Source organism: Rhinoderma darwinii, assembly GCF_050947455.1.
Source record: "Rhinoderma darwinii isolate aRhiDar2 chromosome 5 unlocalized genomic scaffold, aRhiDar2.hap1 SUPER_5_unloc_25, whole genome shotgun sequence".
NCBI classification, from domain to species: domain Eukaryota; kingdom Metazoa; phylum Chordata; class Amphibia; order Anura; family Rhinodermatidae; genus Rhinoderma; species Rhinoderma darwinii.
In genome coordinates this window covers 377,353-398,930 of record NW_027461782.1, presented here as the reverse complement: position 1 = coordinate 398,930, position 21,578 = coordinate 377,353, and the positions used below count along the sequence as shown (strand labels likewise).

The window sequence follows — 21,578 nt, the reverse complement described above, 5'->3', positions numbered from 1 at the left end:
GATTGATTCAGCCTACTCCTAGGCAATTCCATGGGGCCCTGCAGGCTCACACACATTTACAGCTACTAAGCGGGAGGTGAATAAAGGCCGGAGAGGAAGCTACACAGGATTTGCTTCTTTTGCTTGCACCACAATGCAGTGCTGAAAGAGGAGGAATCTACATAAAAACGCCTTCCTGGCAACGCCCAAATGCCCTCCTGCCATGCAGATAAACACTGGCAGCGGCAGCAAGTGCATGCCCACAGCCACCCCTTGTTCCTTCACACCTTGTATCAGCTTTAATCCAGTCCAGTCCGGTGCTGCCTGCTGAGCAGCACTGACCAACACTGCCTGGGCCCAGGCTTTTATCTCTGAGGCAGGCCCCATTATGATGTCAGAAAGCTGGCTCTGGAATCCTGAGGGCTCCACTATGACACGTGCAAAGTTCCGTCTGAACTTTATATAAGACGGTGCGGCTCAGTCAGTCACTCAGTGTTGCCTGAGAGGGCAACACTGCAACAGCCGGCCGCCAGGCTGTCTTTTTTTTGCACATTTATTTGCCTCCAGGAGGCCACAAGAGGGAGACAAGGGACTGCAAAATGGAAAATAAGCATCCACCAACTTTACAGACAACTTCTCTTTGCTCCTACAACCTCCATCCTTGCACAGTTTGTTATTCTTCTAGGTAACATAGTAACAAATCCAAATTGCTGCTCTCTTTGTAGGCAAGCAAGGCTTTGTTGCAACTGCAATTCTTACTTCTTCTTGAAATGTAGGGACGACAGTACATTCCATCACATCCATGTAGTGTACACAGGTAGGTCCATTGTGGCGGGCAGGCAGGCAGGCAGGCAGGCAGGCGGGCGGGCGGGCGGGCGGGCGGCTTTAATGGCTGTTTGCTGTTCCCCTACTCCACTCCGCTATTTGACTGTGGTGCTGCATCAATCAGTGGCTGGCTCAGGTGCAGCTCTTTAACCTACCTAGGAGGGAGGGCGGAGAGAAGACAAGGAAGGTGAATGAGCTGTTCCAATGTGAAATGCCGGAAACACAGAAACACAGAAGACACACACACAACAAGAGGTGGCAATGTATTAATTAATTGCATTTAATAAATGAGCTCATTATCACACATGACTGTACAAATGCATTGTCCAACAGGTGTTGAAATAATGGGATTAAAAGGGGAGATCCCATCAGAAAGACAAAAACAATAGCAAACACAAATAGCACTTTTGGAATCTGATTTTAGTCAACACATAAGGGAAGGGTGCACCGGTCCTGGAAATACTGCAATACCAGGTCAATGCGTGGAGTGGACAGAGCAAGCTCTATTTCCATCTCCCTGTTCTAAAAATCCATTTAATATATGGTCCCCAGATAGGGGACGTATCAGATATTAAACTGATAAGAACAGATACTACACTTGATCTTAGCCAAAAGGCCGAGAAGCGATAACCCGAGCGGCCCTTGCCTTGCCCGAGCCTGTCCCATACTGCTGTTCACCCCTTGCAGCGATTGATTCAGCCTACTCCTAGGCAATTCCATGGGGCCCTGCAGGCTCACACACATTTACAGCTACTAAGCGGGAGGTGAATAAAGGCCGGAGAGGAAGCTACACAGGATTTGCTTCTTTTGCTTGCACCACAATGCAGTGCTGAAAGAGGAGGAATCTACATAAAAACGCCTTCCTGGCAACGCCCAAATGCCCTCCTGCCATGCAGATAAACACTGGCAGCGGCAGCAAGTGCATGCCCACAGCCACCCCTTGTTCCTTCACACCTTGTATCAGCTTTAATCCAGTCCAGTCCGGTGCTGCCTGCTGAGCAGCACTGACCAACACTGCCTGGGCCCAGGCTTTTATCTCTGAGGCAGGCCCCATTATGATGTCAGAAAGCTGGCTCTGGAATCCTGAGGGCTCCACTATGACACGTGCAAAGTTCCGTCTGAACTTTATATAAGACGGTGCGGCTCAGTCAGTCACTCAGTGTTGCCTGAGAGGGCAACACTGCAACAGCCGGCCGCCAGGCTGTCTTTTTTTTGCACATTTATTTGCCTCCAGGAGGCCACAAGAGGGAGACAAGGGACTGCAAAATGGAAAATAAGCATCCACCAACTTTACAGACAACTTCTCTTTGCTCCTACAACCTCCATCCTTGCACAGTTTGTTATTCTTCTAGGTAACATAGTAACAAATCCAAATTGCTGCTCTCTTTGTAGGCAAGCAAGGCTTTGTTGCAACTGCAATTCTTACTTCTTCTTGAAATGTAGGGACGACAGTACATTCCATCACATCCATGTAGTGTACACAGGTAGGTCCATTGTGGCGGGCAGGCAGGCAGGCAGGCAGGCAGGCGGGCGGGCGGGCGGGCGGGCGGCTTTAATGGCTGTTTGCTGTTCCCCTACTCCACTCCGCTATTTGACTGTGGTGCTGCATCAATCAGTGGCTGGCTCAGGTGCAGCTCTTTAACCTACCTAGGAGGGAGGGCGGAGAGAAGACAAGGAAGGTGAATGAGCTGTTCCAATGTGAAATGCCGGAAACACAGAAACACAGAAGACACACACACAACAAGAGGTGGCAATGTATTAATTAATTGCATTTAATAAATGAGCTCATTATCACACATGACTGTACAAATGCATTGTCCAACAGGTGTTGAAATAATGGGATTAAAAGGGGAGATCCCATCAGAAAGACAAAAACAATAGCAAACACAAATAGCACTTTTGGAATCTGATTTTAGTCAACACATAAGGGAAGGGTGCACCGGTCCTGGAAATACTGCAATACCAGGTCAATGCGTGGAGTGGACAGAGCAAGCTCTATTTCCATCTCCCTGTTCTAAAAATCCATTTAATATATGGTCCCCAGATAGGGGACGTATCAGATATTAAACTGATAAGAACAGATACTACACTTGATCTTAGCCAAAAGGCCGAGAAGCGATAACCCGAGCGGCCCTTGCCTTGCCCGAGCCTGTCCCATACTGCTGTTCACCCCTTGCAGCGATTGATTCAGCCTACTCCTAGGCAATTCCATGGGGCCCTGCAGGCTCACACACATTTACAGCTACTAAGCGGGAGGTGAATAAAGGCCGGAGAGGAAGCTACACAGGATTTGCTTCTTTTGCTTGCACCACAATGCAGTGCTGAAAGAGGAGGAATCTACATAAAAACGCCTTCCTGGCAACGCCCAAATGCCCTCCTGCCATGCAGATAAACACTGGCAGCGGCAGCAAGTGCATGCCCACAGCCACCCCTTGTTCCTTCACACCTTGTATCAGCTTTAATCCAGTCCAGTCCGGTGCTGCCTGCTGAGCAGCACTGACCAACACTGCCTGGGCCCAGGCTTTTATCTCTGAGGCAGGCCCCATTATGATGTCAGAAAGCTGGCTCTGGAATCCTGAGGGCTCCACTATGACACGTGCAAAGTTCCGTCTGAACTTTATATAAGACGGTGCGGCTCAGTCAGTCACTCAGTGTTGCCTGAGAGGGCAACACTGCAACAGCCGGCCGCCAGGCTGTCTTTTTTTTGCACATTTATTTGCCTCCAGGAGGCCACAAGAGGGAGACAAGGGACTGCAAAATGGAAAATAAGCATCCACCAACTTTACAGACAACTTCTCTTTGCTCCTACAACCTCCATCCTTGCACAGTTTGTTATTCTTCTAGGTAACATAGTAACAAATCCAAATTGCTGCTCTCTTTGTAGGCAAGCAAGGCTTTGTTGCAACTGCAATTCTTACTTCTTCTTGAAATGTAGGGACGACAGTACATTCCATCACATCCATGTAGTGTACACAGGTAGGTCCATTGTGGCGGGCAGGCAGGCAGGCAGGCAGGCAGGCGGGCGGGCGGGCGGGCGGGCGGCTTTAATGGCTGTTTGCTGTTCCCCTACTCCACTCCGCTATTTGACTGTGGTGCTGCATCAATCAGTGGCTGGCTCAGGTGCAGCTCTTTAACCTACCTAGGAGGGAGGGCGGAGAGAAGACAAGGAAGGTGAATGAGCTGTTCCAATGTGAAATGCCGGAAACACAGAAACACAGAAGACACACACACAACAAGAGGTGGCAATGTATTAATTAATTGCATTTAATAAATGAGCTCATTATCACACATGACTGTACAAATGCATTGTCCAACAGGTGTTGAAATAATGGGATTAAAAGGGGAGATCCCATCAGAAAGACAAAAACAATAGCAAACACAAATAGCACTTTTGGAATCTGATTTTAGTCAACACATAAGGGAAGGGTGCACCGGTCCTGGAAATACTGCAATACCAGGTCAATGCGTGGAGTGGACAGAGCAAGCTCTATTTCCATCTCCCTGTTCTAAAAATCCATTTAATATATGGTCCCCAGATAGGGGACGTATCAGATATTAAACTGATAAGAACAGATACTACACTTGATCTTAGCCAAAAGGCCGAGAAGCGATAACCCGAGCGGCCCTTGCCTTGCCCGAGCCTGTCCCATACTGCTGTTCACCCCTTGCAGCGATTGATTCAGCCTACTCCTAGGCAATTCCATGGGGCCCTGCAGGCTCACACACATTTACAGCTACTAAGCGGGAGGTGAATAAAGGCCGGAGAGGAAGCTACACAGGATTTGCTTCTTTTGCTTGCACCACAATGCAGTGCTGAAAGAGGAGGAATCTACATAAAAACGCCTTCCTGGCAACGCCCAAATGCCCTCCTGCCATGCAGATAAACACTGGCAGCGGCAGCAAGTGCATGCCCACAGCCACCCCTTGTTCCTTCACACCTTGTATCAGCTTTAATCCAGTCCAGTCCGGTGCTGCCTGCTGAGCAGCACTGACCAACACTGCCTGGGCCCAGGCTTTTATCTCTGAGGCAGGCCCCATTATGATGTCAGAAAGCTGGCTCTGGAATCCTGAGGGCTCCACTATGACACGTGCAAAGTTCCGTCTGAACTTTATATAAGACGGTGCGGCTCAGTCAGTCACTCAGTGTTGCCTGAGAGGGCAACACTGCAACAGCCGGCCGCCAGGCTGTCTTTTTTTTGCACATTTATTTGCCTCCAGGAGGCCACAAGAGGGAGACAAGGGACTGCAAAATGGAAAATAAGCATCCACCAACTTTACAGACAACTTCTCTTTGCTCCTACAACCTCCATCCTTGCACAGTTTGTTATTCTTCTAGGTAACATAGTAACAAATCCAAATTGCTGCTCTCTTTGTAGGCAAGCAAGGCTTTGTTGCAACTGCAATTCTTACTTCTTCTTGAAATGTAGGGACGACAGTACATTCCATCACATCCATGTAGTGTACACAGGTAGGTCCATTGTGGCGGGCAGGCAGGCAGGCAGGCAGGCAGGCGGGCGGGCGGGCGGGCGGGCGGCTTTAATGGCTGTTTGCTGTTCCCCTACTCCACTCCGCTATTTGACTGTGGTGCTGCATCAATCAGTGGCTGGCTCAGGTGCAGCTCTTTAACCTACCTAGGAGGGAGGGCGGAGAGAAGACAAGGAAGGTGAATGAGCTGTTCCAATGTGAAATGCCGGAAACACAGAAACACAGAAGACACACACACAACAAGAGGTGGCAATGTATTAATTAATTGCATTTAATAAATGAGCTCATTATCACACATGACTGTACAAATGCATTGTCCAACAGGTGTTGAAATAATGGGATTAAAAGGGGAGATCCCATCAGAAAGACAAAAACAATAGCAAACACAAATAGCACTTTTGGAATCTGATTTTAGTCAACACATAAGGGAAGGGTGCACCGGTCCTGGAAATACTGCAATACCAGGTCAATGCGTGGAGTGGACAGAGCAAGCTCTATTTCCATCTCCCTGTTCTAAAAATCCATTTAATATATGGTCCCCAGATAGGGGACGTATCAGATATTAAACTGATAAGAACAGATACTACACTTGATCTTAGCCAAAAGGCCGAGAAGCGATAACCCGAGCGGCCCTTGCCTTGCCCGAGCCTGTCCCATACTGCTGTTCACCCCTTGCAGCGATTGATTCAGCCTACTCCTAGGCAATTCCATGGGGCCCTGCAGGCTCACACACATTTACAGCTACTAAGCGGGAAGTGAATAAAGGCCGGAGAGGAAGCTACACAGGATTTGCTTCTTTTGCTTGCACCACAATGCAGTGCTGAAAGAGGAGGAATCTACATAAAAACGCCTTCCTGGCAACGCCCAAATGCCCTCCTGCCATGCAGATAAACACTGGCAGCGGCAGCAAGTGCATGCCCACAGCCACCCCTTGTTCCTTCACACCTTGTATCAGCTTTAATCCAGTCCAGTCCGGTGCTGCCTGCTGAGCAGCACTGACCAACACTGCCTGGGCCCAGGCTTTTATCTCTGAGGCAGGCCCCATTATGATGTCAGAAAGCTGGCTCTGGAATCCTGAGGGCTCCACTATGACACGTGCAAAGTTCCGTCTGAACTTTATATAAGACGGTGCGGCTCAGTCAGTCACTCAGTGTTGCCTGAGAGGGCAACACTGCAACAGCCGGCCGCCAGGCTGTCTTTTTTTTGCACATTTATTTGCCTCCAGGAGGCCACAAGAGGGAGACAAGGGACTGCAAAATGGAAAATAAGCATCCACCAACTTTACAGACAACTTCTCTTTGCTCCTACAACCTCCATCCTTGCACAGTTTGTTATTCTTCTAGGTAACATAGTAACAAATCCAAATTGCTGCTCTCTTTGTAGGCAAGCAAGGCTTTGTTGCAACTGCAATTCTTACTTCTTCTTGAAATGTAGGGACGACAGTACATTCCATCACATCCATGTAGTGTACACAGGTAGGTCCATTGTGGCGGGCAGGCAGGCAGGCAGGCAGGCAGGCGGGCGGGCGGGCGGGCGGGCGGCTTTAATGGCTGTTTGCTGTTCCCCTACTCCACTCCGCTATTTGACTGTGGTGCTGCATCAATCAGTGGCTGGCTCAGGTGCAGCTCTTTAACCTACCTAGGAGGGAGGGCGGAGAGAAGACAAGGAAGGTGAATGAGCTGTTCCAATGTGAAATGCCGGAAACACAGAAACACAGAAGACACACACACAACAAGAGGTGGCAATGTATTAATTAATTGCATTTAATAAATGAGCTCATTATCACACATGACTGTACAAATGCATTGTCCAACAGGTGTTGAAATAATGGGATTAAAAGGGGAGATCCCATCAGAAAGACAAAAACAATAGCAAACACAAATAGCACTTTTGGAATCTGATTTTAGTCAACACATAAGGGAAGGGTGCACCGGTCCTGGAAATACTGCAATACCAGGTCAATGCGTGGAGTGGACAGAGCAAGCTCTATTTCCATCTCCCTGTTCTAAAAATCCATTTAATATATGGTCCCCAGATAGGGGACGTATCAGATATTAAACTGATAAGAACAGATACTACACTTGATCTTAGCCAAAAGGCCGAGAAGCGATAACCCGAGCGGCCCTTGCCTTGCCCGAGCCTGTCCCATACTGCTGTTCACCCCTTGCAGCGATTGATTCAGCCTACTCCTAGGCAATTCCATGGGGCCCTGCAGGCTCACACACATTTACAGCTACTAAGCGGGAGGTGAATAAAGGCCGGAGAGGAAGCTACACAGGATTTGCTTCTTTTGCTTGCACCACAATGCAGTGCTGAAAGAGGAGGAATCTACATAAAAACGCCTTCCTGGCAACGCCCAAATGCCCTCCTGCCATGCAGATAAACACTGGCAGCGGCAGCAAGTGCATGCCCACAGCCACCCCTTGTTCCTTCACACCTTGTATCAGCTTTAATCCAGTCCAGTCCGGTGCTGCCTGCTGAGCAGCACTGACCAACACTGCCTGGGCCCAGGCTTTTATCTCTGAGGCAGGCCCCATTATGATGTCAGAAAGCTGGCTCTGGAATCCTGAGGGCTCCACTATGACACGTGCAAAGTTCCGTCTGAACTTTATATAAGACGGTGCGGCTCAGTCAGTCACTCAGTGTTGCCTGAGAGGGCAACACTGCAACAGCCGGCCGCCAGGCTGTCTTTTTTTTGCACATTTATTTGCCTCCAGGAGGCCACAAGAGGGAGACAAGGGACTGCAAAATGGAAAATAAGCATCCACCAACTTTACAGACAACTTCTCTTTGCTCCTACAACCTCCATCCTTGCACAGTTTGTTATTCTTCTAGGTAACATAGTAACAAATCCAAATTGCTGCTCTCTTTGTAGGCAAGCAAGGCTTTGTTGCAACTGCAATTCTTACTTCTTCTTGAAATGTAGGGACGACAGTACATTCCATCACATCCATGTAGTGTACACAGGTAGGTCCATTGTGGCGGGCAGGCAGGCAGGCAGGCAGGCAGGCGGGCGGGCGGGCGGGCGGGCGGCTTTAATGGCTGTTTGCTGTTCCCCTACTCCACTCCGCTATTTGACTGTGGTGCTGCATCAATCAGTGGCTGGCTCAGGTGCAGCTCTTTAACCTACCTAGGAGGGAGGGCGGAGAGAAGACAAGGAAGGTGAATGAGCTGTTCCAATGTGAAATGCCGGAAACACAGAAACACAGAAGACACACACACAACAAGAGGTGGCAATGTATTAATTAATTGCATTTAATAAATGAGCTCATTATCACACATGACTGTACAAATGCATTGTCCAACAGGTGTTGAAATAATGGGATTAAAAGGGGAGATCCCATCAGAAAGACAAAAACAATAGCAAACACAAATAGCACTTTTGGAATCTGATTTTAGTCAACACATAAGGGAAGGGTGCACCGGTCCTGGAAATACTGCAATACCAGGTCAATGCGTGGAGTGGACAGAGCAAGCTCTATTTCCATCTCCCTGTTCTAAAAATCCATTTAATATATGGTCCCCAGATAGGGGACGTATCAGATATTAAACTGATAAGAACAGATACTACACTTGATCTTAGCCAAAAGGCCGAGAAGCGATAACCCGAGCGGCCCTTGCCTTGCCCGAGCCTGTCCCATACTGCTGTTCACCCCTTGCAGCGATTGATTCAGCCTACTCCTAGGCAATTCCATGGGGCCCTGCAGGCTCACACACATTTACAGCTACTAAGCGGGAGGTGAATAAAGGCCGGAGAGGAAGCTACACAGGATTTGCTTCTTTTGCTTGCACCACAATGCAGTGCTGAAAGAGGAGGAATCTACATAAAAACGCCTTCCTGGCAACGCCCAAATGCCCTCCTGCCATGCAGATAAACACTGGCAGCGGCAGCAAGTGCATGCCCACAGCCACCCCTTGTTCCTTCACACCTTGTATCAGCTTTAATCCAGTCCAGTCCGGTGCTGCCTGCTGAGCAGCACTGACCAACACTGCCTGGGCCCAGGCTTTTATCTCTGAGGCAGGCCCCATTATGATGTCAGAAAGCTGGCTCTGGAATCCTGAGGGCTCCACTATGACACGTGCAAAGTTCCGTCTGAACTTTATATAAGACGGTGCGGCTCAGTCAGTCACTCAGTGTTGCCTGAGAGGGCAACACTGCAACAGCCGGCCGCCAGGCTGTCTTTTTTTTGCACATTTATTTGCCTCCAGGAGGCCACAAGAGGGAGACAAGGGACTGCAAAATGGAAAATAAGCATCCACCAACTTTACAGACAACTTCTCTTTGCTCCTACAACCTCCATCCTTGCACAGTTTGTTATTCTTCTAGGTAACATAGTAACAAATCCAAATTGCTGCTCTCTTTGTAGGCAAGCAAGGCTTTGTTGCAACTGCAATTCTTACTTCTTCTTGAAATGTAGGGACGACAGTACATTCCATCACATCCATGTAGTGTACACAGGTAGGTCCATTGTGGCGGGCAGGCAGGCAGGCAGGCAGGCAGGCGGGCGGGCGGGCGGGCGGGCGGGCGGCTTTAATGGCTGTTTGCTGTTCCCCTACTCCACTCCGCTATTTGACTGTGGTGCTGCATCAATCAGTGGCTGGCTCAGGTGCAGCTCTTTAACCTACCTAGGAGGGAGGGCGGAGAGAAGACAAGGAAGGTGAATGAGCTGTTCCAATGTGAAATGCCGGAAACACAGAAACACAGAAGACACACACACAACAAGAGGTGGCAATGTATTAATTAATTGCATTTAATAAATGAGCTCATTATCACACATGACTGTACAAATGCATTGTCCAACAGGTGTTGAAATAATGGGATTAAAAGGGGAGATCCCATCAGAAAGACAAAAACAATAGCAAACACAAATAGCACTTTTGGAATCTGATTTTAGTCAACACATAAGGGAAGGGTGCACCGGTCCTGGAAATACTGCAATACCAGGTCAATGCGTGGAGTGGACAGAGCAAGCTCTATTTCCATCTCCCTGTTCTAAAAATCCATTTAATATATGGTCCCCAGATAGGGGACGTATCAGATATTAAACTGATAAGAACAGATACTACACTTGATCTTAGCCAAAAGGCCGAGAAGCGATAACCCGAGCGGCCCTTGCCTTGCCCGAGCCTGTCCCATACTGCTGTTCACCCCTTGCAGCGATTGATTCAGCCTACTCCTAGGCAATTCCATGGGGCCCTGCAGGCTCACACACATTTACAGCTACTAAGCGGGAGGTGAATAAAGGCCGGAGAGGAAGCTACACAGGATTTGCTTCTTTTGCTTGCACCACAATGCAGTGCTGAAAGAGGAGGAATCTACATAAAAACGCCTTCCTGGCAACGCCCAAATGCCCTCCTGCCATGCAGATAAACACTGGCAGCGGCAGCAAGTGCATGCCCACAGCCACCCCTTGTTCCTTCACACCTTGTATCAGCTTTAATCCAGTCCAGTCCGGTGCTGCCTGCTGAGCAGCACTGACCAACACTGCCTGGGCCCAGGCTTTTATCTCTGAGGCAGGCCCCATTATGATGTCAGAAAGCTGGCTCTGGAATCCTGAGGGCTCCACTATGACACGTGCAAAGTTCCGTCTGAACTTTATATAAGACGGTGCGGCTCAGTCAGTCACTCAGTGTTGCCTGAGAGGGCAACACTGCAACAGCCGGCCGCCAGGCTGTCTTTTTTTTGCACATTTATTTGCCTCCAGGAGGCCACAAGAGGGAGACAAGGGACTGCAAAATGGAAAATAAGCATCCACCAACTTTACAGACAACTTCTCTTTGCTCCTACAACCTCCATCCTTGCACAGTTTGTTATTCTTCTAGGTAACATAGTAACAAATCCAAATTGCTGCTCTCTTTGTAGGCAAGCAAGGCTTTGTTGCAACTGCAATTCTTACTTCTTCTTGAAATGTAGGGACGACAGTACATTCCATCACATCCATGTAGTGTACACAGGTAGGTCCATTGTGGCGGGCAGGCAGGCAGGCAGGCAGGCAGGCGGGCGGGCGGGCGGGCGGGCGGCTTTAATGGCTGTTTGCTGTTCCCCTACTCCACTCCGCTATTTGACTGTGGTGCTGCATCAATCAGTGGCTGGCTCAGGTGCAGCTCTTTAACCTACCTAGGAGGGAGGGCGGAGAGAAGACAAGGAAGGTGAATGAGCTGTTCCAATGTGAAATGCCGGAAACACAGAAACACAGAAGACACACACACAACAAGAGGTGGCAATGTATTAATTAATTGCATTTAATAAATGAGCTCATTATCACACATGACTGTACAAATGCATTGTCCAACAGGTGTTGAAATAATGGGATTAAAAGGGGAGATCCCATCAGAAAGACAAAAACAATAGCAAACACAAATAGCACTTTTGGAATCTGATTTTAGTCAACACATAAGGGAAGGGTGCACCGGTCCTGGAAATACTGCAATACCAGGTCAATGCGTGGAGTGGACAGAGCAAGCTCTATTTCCATCTCCCTGTTCTAAAAATCCATTTAATATATGGTCCCCAGATAGGGGACGTATCAGATATTAAACTGATAAGAACAGATACTACACTTGATCTTAGCCAAAAGGCCGAGAAGCGATAACCCGAGCGGCCCTTGCCTTGCCCGAGCCTGTCCCATACTGCTGTTCACCCCTTGCAGCGATTGATTCAGCCTACTCCTAGGCAATTCCATGGGGCCCTGCAGGCTCACACACATTTACAGCTACTAAGCGGGAGGTGAATAAAGGCCGGAGAGGAAGCTACACAGGATTTGCTTCTTTTGCTTGCACCACAATGCAGTGCTGAAAGAGGAGGAATCTACATAAAAACGCCTTCCTGGCAACGCCCAAATGCCCTCCTGCCATGCAGATAAACACTGGCAGCGGCAGCAAGTGCATGCCCACAGCCACCCCTTGTTCCTTCACACCTTGTATCAGCTTTAATCCAGTCCAGTCCGGTGCTGCCTGCTGAGCAGCACTGACCAACACTGCCTGGGCCCAGGCTTTTATCTCTGAGGCAGGCCCCATTATGATGTCAGAAAGCTGGCTCTGGAATCCTGAGGGCTCCACTATGACACGTGCAAAGTTCCGTCTGAACTTTATATAAGACGGTGCGGCTCAGTCAGTCACTCAGTGTTGCCTGAGAGGGCAACACTGCAACAGCCGGCCGCCAGGCTGTCTTTTTTTTGCACATTTATTTGCCTCCAGGAGGCCACAAGAGGGAGACAAGGGACTGCAAAATGGAAAATAAGCATCCACCAACTTTACAGACAACTTCTCTTTGCTCCTACAACCTCCATCCTTGCACAGTTTGTTATTCTTCTAGGTAACATAGTAACAAATCCAAATTGCTGCTCTCTTTGTAGGCAAGCAAGGCTTTGTTGCAACTGCAATTCTTACTTCTTCTTGAAATGTAGGGACGACAGTACATTCCATCACATCCATGTAGTGTACACAGGTAGGTCCATTGTGGCGGGCAGGCAGGCAGGCAGGCAGGCAGGCGGGCGGGCGGGCGGGCGGGCGGCTTTAATGGCTGTTTGCTGTTCCCCTACTCCACTCCGCTATTTGACTGTGGTGCTGCATCAATCAGTGGCTGGCTCAGGTGCAGCTCTTTAACCTACCTAGGAGGGAGGGCGGAGAGAAGACAAGGAAGGTGAATGAGCTGTTCCAATGTGAAATGCCGGAAACACAGAAACACAGAAGACACACACACAACAAGAGGTGGCAATGTATTAATTAATTGCATTTAATAAATGAGCTCATTATCACACATGACTGTACAAATGCATTGTCCAACAGGTGTTGAAATAATGGGATTAAAAGGGGAGATCCCATCAGAAAGACAAAAACAATAGCAAACACAAATAGCACTTTTGGAATCTGATTTTAGTCAACACATAAGGGAAGGGTGCACCGGTCCTGGAAATACTGCAATACCAGGTCAATGCGTGGAGTGGACAGAGCAAGCTCTATTTCCATCTCCCTGTTCTAAAAATCCATTTAATATATGGTCCCCAGATAGGGGACGTATCAGATATTAAACTGATAAGAACAGATACTACACTTGATCTTAGCCAAAAGGCCGAGAAGCGATAACCCGAGCGGCCCTTGCCTTGCCCGAGCCTGTCCCATACTGCTGTTCACCCCTTGCAGCGATTGATTCAGCCTACTCCTAGGCAATTCCATGGGGCCCTGCAGGCTCACACACATTTACAGCTACTAAGCGGGAGGTGAATAAAGGCCGGAGAGGAAGCTACACAGGATTTGCTTCTTTTGCTTGCACCACAATGCAGTGCTGAAAGAGGAGGAATCTACATAAAAACGCCTTCCTGGCAACGCCCAAATGCCCTCCTGCCATGCAGATAAACACTGGCAGCGGCAGCAAGTGCATGCCCACAGCCACCCCTTGTTCCTTCACACCTTGTATCAGCTTTAATCCAGTCCAGTCCGGTGCTGCCTGCTGAGCAGCACTGACCAACACTGCCTGGGCCCAGGCTTTTATCTCTGAGGCAGGCCCCATTATGATGTCAGAAAGCTGGCTCTGGAATCCTGAGGGCTCCACTATGACACGTGCAAAGTTCCGTCTGAACTTTATATAAGACGGTGCGGCTCAGTCAGTCACTCAGTGTTGCCTGAGAGGGCAACACTGCAACAGCCGGCCGCCAGGCTGTCTTTTTTTTGCACATTTATTTGCCTCCAGGAGGCCACAAGAGGGAGACAAGGGACTGCAAAATGGAAAATAAGCATCCACCAACTTTACAGACAACTTCTCTTTGCTCCTACAACCTCCATCCTTGCACAGTTTGTTATTCTTCTAGGTAACATAGTAACAAATCCAAATTGCTGCTCTCTTTGTAGGCAAGCAAGGCTTTGTTGCAACTGCAATTCTTACTTCTTCTTGAAATGTAGGGACGACAGTACATTCCATCACATCCATGTAGTGTACACAGGTAGGTCCATTGTGGCGGGCAGGCAGGCAGGCAGGCAGGCAGGCGGGCGGGCGGGCGGGCGGGCGGCTTTAATGGCTGTTTGCTGTTCCCCTACTCCACTCCGCTATTTGACTGTGGTGCTGCATCAATCAGTGGCTGGCTCAGGTGCAGCTCTTTAACCTACCTAGGAGGGAGGGCGGAGAGAAGACAAGGAAGGTGAATGAGCTGTTCCAATGTGAAATGCCGGAAACACAGAAACACAGAAGACACACACACAACAAGAGGTGGCAATGTATTAATTAATTGCATTTAATAAATGAGCTCATTATCACACATGACTGTACAAATGCATTGTCCAACAGGTGTTGAAATAATGGGATTAAAAGGGGAGATCCCATCAGAAAGACAAAAACAATAGCAAACACAAATAGCACTTTTGGAATCTGATTTTAGTCAACACATAAGGGAAGGGTGCACCGGTCCTGGAAATACTGCAATACCAGGTCAATGCGTGGAGTGGACAGAGCAAGCTCTATTTCCATCTCCCTGTTCTAAAAATCCATTTAATATATGGTCCCCAGATAGGGGACGTATCAGATATTAAACTGATAAGAACAGATTTTTGATTGAAAAATGCTTTATTGACAATCAATCGTCATCATACAAACATTACTGCGACGCAGCGCGAGCCATGAAGCAGCAAATAATAAATAATAACAGTCGTCAAACATAACATGACAGTATAATACACAGTACAGGCTAGCCTATGCTATACATTACACCACATGCTACACTAACATTCTTGCATTCACTAAAGCCAAACAACAAAGCATTACAGACAAGTGATGGGATAGGGGAGTGGGTAGGAGGGGATAGGGAAGCGGGAAATCACAGGCCCGAAGCTTTATTGAAAGACAACACACAAGAAGGGAGAGTGGGGGGAAGGGGAGTATCAGTCCTCTTCCTCATCGACGTCCGGGCTGTCCCAGGTGGAATAGTCTCTGAGCAGGCTGTGGATCAGCCTGCGGCAGTCCTGGACGGACACACTCTCTCTCCGCAAAATCAGACGATTCCTGGCGAACCATATAGCGTCCTTAAAACAGTTCATAAGGCGCCAGGCTTCCTGGATTGCTCCATCCGTGGTATTCCCAGGAAATAGTCCATAAAGTACCGAGCGGTACGACAGTCCGTTCCTGGGAACTGAGTCCTTGAGTTCGTGTTCCAAGGCTTTCAACAGACCCTGTGCAAAGGGGCACTGCCAGAAAATGTGCAAAGATGTTTCCTCCGTGAAGGGGCACCTGGGGCAGTACCGGGTCTTGCACAGGTTGCGGGCATGCATGAATGACCTAAGAGGCAGTCCTCCCTGGATGGCCATCCATGAAATGTCCTTGTGCCCGTTGGTCAACCTGCCAGATGACACGTTAGTCCAAACAGTCTCCAACGTGTCGGCATGAAGCCCTGGAACAAACTCCAGTGAGTCCTTTGCTCTGATGTGCTTGTGGATCGTCTTAGGTTTCCACAAGTCGGGCTTAAGACCCTCCAGTTGATGCTCCCTCACAAACCGGACGACATCTCCGTAGAACCAGGGAGCGTGCCAGTTGTAAGGGAAGGAGCTGTCCCACTTATCCCAGCCAAAACCTCGCCAGAGGGGAAGGAGGAAGTAGCGGGACATGGCCTTGCCCGCAGAGCCGTTTGCTGTCCTCAGAGTCCTACGAACACAGTCACATACAAAAGCGATCCGCAGCAGAGTGGGAATGTCGGGTATACCCTTCCCACCTTTGCGGGGCTCCTTGTACATAACAGTCCGCTTTACTCTGTCCATTTTCGAGCCCCAGATGAAGCGAAACACAGTCCTGGTAATGGCCCTCGAGACCGTTGCAAGAGGGGGCCATGCCTGTGCAGTGTATTGTAGCACAGGCAAGACTTCGTTACGCAGGACCATTGCTTTGCCCTCAATAGTGAGTTGTCTGAGGCTCCACAGTCCGATCCTTTGGTTGACTTTGGCCAAGCGTTCTTCCCACGACTTTAGGGCTGCACCTTCCTTACCGAACCAGACTCCCAGAATTTTGATGAAGTCCGGCTTGATAGTAAACGGGAAGGAGGCAGGAGAAGGCAGGTACCACTTTCCGAAGAGCATGGCTTCCGACTTCCCGCAGTTGACTTTTGCCCCTGAAGCGCGTCCGAACTCCTCACAGGTCTGGACGAGTGCAGTCACCGAACTCTGGTCAGCGCAGAAGACGGTCACGTCGTCCATGTACAGCGAGCATTTGACCTCGAAGTGTCCTGGACCTGGTGCGGTGATCCCTCTGATCTCTCCATTCTGCCGGATAGCCTCTGCGAAGAGCTCTATAACACAAACAAAAAGGAGAGGTGAAAGAGGACAGCCTTGTCTAACCCCCGACGATACAGGAAAGGGGTCAGTCTTCCAGCCGTTCACCAGCACCGAGCTGTAAATGTCGCAATACATCAGGTTAACATACAAACAGAACAACCTGCCAAGCCGCAGCCTACGCAGAGCCTTACCCATGAATTCGTGAGAGACCCGGTCAAAAGCCTTCTCCTGATCCAGACTGACCAGGGCCGCGTGTGTACGGCGGCTTTGCATGTAATGCACCGTGTCCCTCACCAGGGCAAGACTGTCGGCCACCCTACGGCCAGGAATGCCGCAGGTTTGGTCCGATCCGATGATCTGTCCGATGACAACCTTCAGTCTGTTGGTCAATACTTTGGCGAGGATCTTGTAGTCCACGTTCAGGAGAGAGATGGGACGCCAGTTTTTCAGGTCACATCTCTCCCCCTTCCGCTTATACAAGATCGTGATCATGCCTTCTCTCAAGGACGGTGGCATTCTACCCTCCACCACCATCTCCTCATAGAGCTCCAGCAGGTCCGGACAGATCAAGTCCCCCAGCGCTACATAGAGCTCTGCTGGGAGACCATCACTGCCCGGGGTCCTGCCGGGTCTGAAGGATTTAGAGGCAGAGAGCAGTTCCTCCACCGTCAGGGGTACATCCATAGCCTCCGTACCTGCAGGATCAAGATGATTAGTGATACCTGACAGGAATTTATCGGCGGCTTCGGGGTCAGTGGTTTTCCGGGAGTAGAGGCTTCGGTAGTAGTCTGTGACGACTCCCATCACCTCCTTCTTCCCAGAATGCATGTTTCCGGTCTCATCTCGGAGTTCCTTCAGGGGCGTGTGGCCGGCATGGAGTTTCCTGAAAAAGAACGAGTTACATTTCTCACCCTTCTCCAGGTTCTCCACCTTGGAACGAAAGACAATTCGCTTGGATTCCTCCTCAAAGTGCCTTTTCAGGCCCTTTTTGGCTTCCTCCAGCTCCTTCCTGACGTCCCAGCCGCATTGAAGGAGGTCTTGCAGGGATCGCAGCTGACGCTGCATCTCTCTGAAGTCTCTCTTCCTCTCACACGCCTGTTGACGACTTTTTGCCTGAAAGAAACAACGAAATTCAACTTTAACATATTCCCACCAGTCACAGGTTTTGTCAAAGAAAACTTTATCATTCCTCCAAACAATATAGGCGTCTCTAAGTTCCGCCAGTACCTCCTCTCTTTCCAGCAGGGCACAATTCAGCTTCCAGGAGCCAGGGCCGGGAGGAAAACCGTGGCCGATGGCACCCTGGAAGAGAATGGCCCTGTGGTCAGAGAAGAAGCAGGGGATCATGGAGTGCCCATGCTGCTTGACTGCCCGGGAGGTGAACACAAAGTCAATCCGAGAACGAAGTGAGCCATCGGGTCGGCTCCATGAATAGTTCACAGAGCCGATCCCCATGGAGCCCACAACGTCCTGCAAGGATGCTTCGGTTACCATCTCGATAAGCAGTTTGGAACTGACATCCAGCTTGATTGAAGTGCCGGAACTTCGTCCATCCTCTTCGATGGGGCAGTTGAAGTCCCCGGCCATCACCACTGCCCTAGTGGTGGCGAGCTGGGTCCGCAGGGTCTGGAATAGTTCCAGGCGCTCAGCCTTCATAGGGGGAGCGTACACGTTGATGAGCCTAATCGGCTCTCCCGCCCAGGAACCGTCTACGACCAACAAGCGGCCGCAGACGAGCTCCTGGACAGAGTCAACAGTAAATACGCTTCCCCTAATCAGGATGGCAACCCCTGCAGACTTACAGTCGCCCCCACCAGACCAGTAGGACGGGCCATGGGTCCACTGCCTGGCCAGATGATGGTATGACCTGGAAGAGGGGAGAGTACATTCCTGCAGCATAAATACATCACTCGACTGCTTGGAAAGAAAAGTTAGCACCATCTGACATCTAGTCCTATCTCTAACACTCCTCACATTGAGGCTAAAGATGTTAAGTTTAGCAGCCATGGGGGAGAATAAAGAAGGTTAGTGCAAACGATACACCTTAGTTACCAGTCCGGTCGGGCGGATCCTCCTCGCCTGGCGGGTCCGAAAGATCCAGCAGGCCCTCTGACATAAATTGTTCCAGGATTGTAGCCACCTGGATGTCTGTTGTGAAGTCGATGACCTCAGGTTCAGACACGAGTTCCTCCACCATCTGCTCCATTTCCTCCTGCTGCGCAAGGGAATCTTCGCAGATTTCCACGACTTGTCGTTTTGAGGACTCAGCAGCTGGGCTGTCCCTCACCTTTCTCTTCCTCTGGATGGCACCTGAGGAGACAAGAGGGGGAAAATCCTCCAGGGAGAGGACTCCAGCAGCTGGAGGGGAAGATGTTAGTGCTGCTGGAGCTGGGGAGAAGGGAGGCTGGGTTGGGAGAGGTGCAGGTGACAGGACCACTGAGATGGGTGGGTAGGAGAAGGTGAGAGCCTCAGTGGGGGTGACAGGGGTTGGGGACGGGGGGGTGGGGAGGGCCGGGCGAGGGAGGGCCGGGAGAGGGGGGGGAGGGACTGTCGTCTTCTTACCATCCTTCTTTTTCCCGGTCTTCTGTGCCGCTGGAGCTCTGGCTGGGGCGGGGTTCCCTCTGGCTGGAGCTTTCGCTGCTACAGTTGCCCAGGATCGATCCCTCTTCGGGCAGTCCTTGTAAGAGTGGGCTGCTTGTCCGCAGAGGTTGCACATTGTCCGTTTCGGGCAGTCTTTGGTCTCGTGTCCTGTTACCCGGCAGTTCTTGCAGGCGTCCTCCTTGCAGTCCTTCACCGAATGACCCTTCTTGCTGCATCTCCTGCAGATCTGCGGCATGTCCGGGTAATAGATGAGGCCGTAGGAGTTGCCCAGCGAGAATGACTGGGGCAGGTGCTGGAGGCCGTCTTCCGCGCTCGAATCCTTGTTCAGTCGGACGATTACCGACCACTTGCCAGTCCAGAAGCCGAGTCCGTTCAGGATGTGGGTGGGTTCCCTCACCACTGTGCAGAACCGCTTCAGGAGCGTGGTGATGTCTTTGCCGGGGGTGTGTGGGTTCCGTATTGAGACCGTCACCCGCCTTTCCTCTCTTTGGACAGGGCAGTTGCCCACAAAGCGAGAGAAAGGGGATTCAGGCCTCGCCGCTTTCACCATCTCCCAGTACCTTCTGCAGATGTTGATCGAAGCGAAGGTCACGAAGAACATCCCGGTCATGAAGGCCTGGATACTGATGGTCTCCGGCTTAGCGAAGCCCTGATCCAGGAGCATCTTCTGGCAGAACACTTCTTCCGTCATGTCCGGCACTCTCCCGTCCACCTCCTTGAGCTTCAGGGCCACCGTCTGCTTCATCCAGGGCTCCAGGGTTGGAGCAGCCTGGTTCGGCTTCCTGGTGGCCTGTTGGCTTGAGGAGGCTTCAGGAGGAGATGTCCTGGCCTGGGCCGGCTCACCTGGTCCATCTGCCTTCTCCTTCTGGGTGGCAGGGTTGCTGGTTGAGGCCATGGCTTCTTCCAGCTGTTCCTGTCGCTTGGGGAGGATCTTCGATAGCTCTTTCCCGAAGGGGGCGGAGCTATGCAAATCTTCTCCTTGCTGGCCGAGGTTCTTCCACGAAATTTCTTCCGCAGCGGTTCCTCGTCGAGCTTCTTCTTCTGCGGCCGAGCTTCTTCGAAGATCCCCTTCAGCAGCGGCTCTTCTCCGAAGTTCTCCTTCTTCTTCCCGGCAGCGATCTCCCGGAGCTTCTTCCTCGATGGCGGCTTCTCCCTTCTGGATCGTCGTCTTCGCTGGTTCTTCTCCGCAGTTCGTCGCCGGCTTCGTCTGGAACGCTCTTGGATCGCTAAGCTAGTGTTTATAGCCCCCAGTGGTTCTCCGAGCTATCTATCCTTACAAGGACTGATAAGAACAGATACTACACTTGATCTTAGCCAAAAGGCCGAGAAGCGATAACCCGAGCGGCCCTTGCCTTGCCCGAGCCTGTCCCATACTGCTGTTCACCCCTTGCAGCGATTGATTCAGCCTACTCCTAGGCAATTCCATGGGGCCCTGCAGGCTCACACACATTTACAGCTACTAAGCGGGAGGTGAATAAAGGCCGGAGAGGAAGCTACACAGGATTTGCTTCTTTTGCTTGCACCACAATGCAGTGCTGAAAGAGGAGGAATCTACATAAAAACGCCTTCCTGGCAACGCCCAAATGCCCTCCTGCCATGCAGATAAACACTGGCAGCGGCAGCAAGTGCATGCCCACAGCCACCCCTTGTTCCTTCACACCTTGTATCAGCTTTAATCCAGTCCAGTCCGGTGCTGCCTGCTGAGCAGCACTGACCAACACTGCCTGGGCCCAGGCTTTTATCTCTGAGGCAGGCCCCATTATGATGTCAGAAAGCTGGCTCTGGAATCCTGAGGGCTCCACTATGACACGTGCAAAGTTCCGTCTGAACTTTATATAAGACGGTGCGGCTCAGTCAGTCACTCAGTGTTGCCTGAGAGGGCAACACTGCAACAGCCGGCCGCCAGGCTGTCTTTTTTTTGCACATTTATTTGCCTCCAGGAGGCCACAAGAGGGAGACAAGGGACTGCAAAATGGAAAATAAGCATCCACCAACTTTACAGACAACTTCTCTTTGCTCCTACAACCTCCATCCTTGCACAGTTTGTTATTCTTCTAGGTAACATAGTAACAAATCCAAATTGCTGCTCTCTTTGTAGGCAAGCAAGGCTTTGTTGCAACTGCAATTCTTACTTCTTCTTGAAATGTAGGGACGACAGTACATTCCATCACATCCATGTAGTGTACACAGGTAGGTCCATTGTGGCGGGCAGGCAGGCAGGCAGGCAGGCAGGCGGGCGGGCGGGCGGGCGGGCGGCTTTAATGGCTGTTTGCTGTTCCCCTACTCCACTCCGCTATTTGACTGTGGTGCTGCATCAATCAGTGGCTGGCTCAGGTGCAGCTCTTTAACCTACCTAGGAGGGAGGGCGGAGAGAAGACAAGGAAGGTGAATGAGCTGTTCCAATGTGAAATGCCGGAAACACAGAAACACAGAAGACA

The 21,578-nt window shown here is 50.4% G+C and overlaps 9 non-coding genes and 2 pseudogenes across 9 annotated transcripts; all 11 read right to left on the bottom strand.

Moving 5' to 3' along the window:
- Positions 1-1,241: 1,241 nt before the first annotated feature.
- LOC142688216 (U2 spliceosomal RNA) lies at positions 1,242-1,432 on the bottom strand. The gene has a single exon (XR_012857365.1). It is a non-coding gene; the product is annotated as a U2 spliceosomal RNA (small nuclear RNA).
- A 1,301-nt stretch (positions 1,433-2,733) lies between these two features.
- Positions 2,734-2,924, bottom strand: LOC142688215 (U2 spliceosomal RNA). The gene has a single exon (XR_012857364.1). It is a non-coding gene; the product is annotated as a U2 spliceosomal RNA (small nuclear RNA).
- Positions 2,925-4,225: 1,301 nt separating this feature from the next.
- Positions 4,226-4,416, bottom strand: LOC142688214 (U2 spliceosomal RNA). The gene has a single exon (XR_012857363.1). It is a non-coding gene; the product is annotated as a U2 spliceosomal RNA (small nuclear RNA).
- Positions 4,417-5,717: 1,301 nt separating this feature from the next.
- On the bottom strand, positions 5,718-5,908 carry LOC142688213 (U2 spliceosomal RNA). The gene has a single exon (XR_012857362.1). It is a non-coding gene; the product is annotated as a U2 spliceosomal RNA (small nuclear RNA).
- Positions 5,909-7,209: 1,301 nt separating this feature from the next.
- Positions 7,210-7,400, bottom strand: LOC142688212 (U2 spliceosomal RNA). Its single transcript, XR_012857361.1, has one exon. It is a non-coding gene; the product is annotated as a U2 spliceosomal RNA (small nuclear RNA).
- Positions 7,401-8,701: 1,301 nt separating this feature from the next.
- On the bottom strand, positions 8,702-8,892 carry LOC142688211 (U2 spliceosomal RNA). The gene has a single exon (XR_012857360.1). It is a non-coding gene; the product is annotated as a U2 spliceosomal RNA (small nuclear RNA).
- A 1,305-nt stretch (positions 8,893-10,197) lies between these two features.
- Positions 10,198-10,388, bottom strand: LOC142688209 (U2 spliceosomal RNA). The gene has a single exon (XR_012857358.1). It is a non-coding gene; the product is annotated as a U2 spliceosomal RNA (small nuclear RNA).
- Positions 10,389-11,689: 1,301 nt separating this feature from the next.
- On the bottom strand, positions 11,690-11,880 carry LOC142688208 (U2 spliceosomal RNA). The gene has a single exon (XR_012857357.1). It is a non-coding gene; the product is annotated as a U2 spliceosomal RNA (small nuclear RNA).
- A 1,301-nt stretch (positions 11,881-13,181) lies between these two features.
- LOC142688207 (U2 spliceosomal RNA) lies at positions 13,182-13,372 on the bottom strand. The gene has a single exon (XR_012857356.1). It is a non-coding gene; the product is annotated as a U2 spliceosomal RNA (small nuclear RNA).
- A 1,301-nt stretch (positions 13,373-14,673) lies between these two features.
- On the bottom strand, positions 14,674-14,847 carry LOC142688348 (U2 spliceosomal RNA; annotated as a pseudogene).
- A 5,525-nt stretch (positions 14,848-20,372) lies between these two features.
- Positions 20,373-20,474, bottom strand: LOC142688395 (U2 spliceosomal RNA; annotated as a pseudogene).
- Between the last annotated feature and the right edge of the window lie 1,104 nt (positions 20,475-21,578).